The sequence below is a fragment of the Bos mutus genome, chromosome 20, assembly GCF_027580195.1.
Source record: "Bos mutus isolate GX-2022 chromosome 20, NWIPB_WYAK_1.1, whole genome shotgun sequence".
Lineage (NCBI taxonomy): Eukaryota > Metazoa > Chordata > Mammalia > Artiodactyla > Bovidae > Bos > Bos mutus.
Window position 1 is genome coordinate 2,897,007 of NC_091636.1, and position 1,870 is coordinate 2,898,876.

The 1,870-nt window shown below is 45.1% G+C and overlaps 1 non-coding gene across 1 annotated transcript; it reads left to right on the forward strand.

The window, feature by feature from the left end:
* The first annotated feature begins 1,531 nt into the window (after positions 1-1,531).
* Positions 1,532-1,602, forward strand: TRNAK-UUU (transfer RNA lysine (anticodon UUU)). The gene has a single exon. It is a non-coding gene; the product is annotated as a tRNA-Lys (tRNA).
* The last annotated feature ends 268 nt before the right edge of the window (positions 1,603-1,870 follow it).

Consider the following 1,870-nt stretch of genomic DNA (forward strand, 5'->3'; position numbering starts at 1 on the left):
CCTGTCCTTGGGATTCTCTAGGCAAGAACACTGGAGTGGGTTGCCATTTCCTTTTCCAAGGGATCTTCCTAGACCAGGGATCAAATCACATCTGCCTGCATTGGCAGGCAGATTCTTTACCCCTGAGCCACGAGGGAAGCCCACTTGACAAATAGTAGGCCCTTTCGAAACGACTTAAAGGGCCAAGGAAAAAGGAAGTGAAAAGGAAAGACAAACACCGCTTACATTTGCAGCGTTTGCAAGAAATACTGACCCTAGGTGGGTATATTTTGTTTGTAGGAAGTCATCTCCCTCCCCACCACCAAGGCTACACAACCCTGGCTGAAGTATAAGGGTTATTATTGTTGCCATCTTTTCTAGCCCCCAAGGGCCAGGTCTTAGGAGCAGCAGGAACCCTTCGTAACATGAGTTTATTCTCTCCTGGCATGTGTAATAAAAGCTGACCAAGCCAGTTACTTTCTCAATTTCTCTCCAATTTGAGAAACTCCATATCATGAGGCACTTGAGGGCTGATGACTCTTTTATCCTACCCTTGATTAAAAGATAAAAGAAAGAAAATAAAACTAACAAAAGTTCTTGGACCAAAGTTCTCCAGGATATGACAGAATGGCAAGGGTGCTTCTTAAAGAAAAGTAGAGCCTGAGACCAGGGTCGCCTTTGAGGCTCTCTGAAAACTGTGCTCTTCCTGACTGATGCCCTCTGCAGAGGAATTTTAGTTCTTCAGTGGATGAATGGATGAACAAATTGTGGTCTGTACATACAATGGAATATTACTCAGCCATAAAAAGGAAGTACCCACACCTACACACAACTTGGATGAGCCTCAGAAACATTATGCTAAGTGAGAGGAGCCAGGCCGAAAGGCCACAGAGTGTTTTGATTCCATTTATATGAAATATCCAGGAAAGGTAAATCTATAGAGATGCAAGAGAGATCAGTGGTCCCAAGGAACAAGGGAAAGGAGGAATTTGGAGTGATTAGTTAATAAGTAGGGGATGTTTTTCTGGGGTGATGAAAAAGTTTCAAAACTAGAGAGATCTGGTGGTTGTACATCGTGAATGCACTGAATGTCACTGAGTTGTATACATTAAAACAAACAGCTAATTAATTATATGTTATGTGAATTTCACCTCAATTTTTTAAAAAGGCCTTTTAGGAATACAAGTATAAGTGTCCAAACCTACATGTACCTGGGTGTTCATCACAGCAGTAGGTGTAAGAAAGAGAAATTGGAAATAATTATCTAAACAACATTTAGAGATTGATCACAGAAAGCAAAACCATTCATACAGTGGAATGAAAGGTACCATCAAAAGAAAGGTGGGAAGTCGCTGTGCAGCACACGGAACTCACCTCAGTGCTCTGTGATGACCTAGCGGGCGGGATGGGGCTGGTGGCAGGAGGCTCAATAGGGAGGGGTATAGTGTACACGCAGCTGATTCACTGTGCTGCGCAGCAGAGACTAGCACGACACTGTAAAGCAAGTATACTCCAGTAAAAATAAATAAATACAAAGAATGGAGGTGGGGATTCCCTGGGGGTCCAGTGGCAGGACTCAGCACTTTTACTGCTGACTCCCAGGTTCAATCCCTGGTCAGGGAACTGAGATCCTTCAAGCTGCATGCTGCTGCTGCTAAGTCGCTTCAGTCGTGTCCGACTCTGTGCAACCTCATAGACGGCAGCCCACCAGGCTCCCCCGTCCCTGGGATTCTCCAGGCAAGAACACTGGAGTGGGTTGCCATTTCCTTCCAATGCATGAAAGTGAAAAGTGAAAGTGAGGTAGCTCAGTCGTGTCTGACTCTTCGCGACCCCATGGACTGCAGCCCACCAGGCTCCTCCGTTCATGGAATTTTCCAGGCAAGAGTACTGG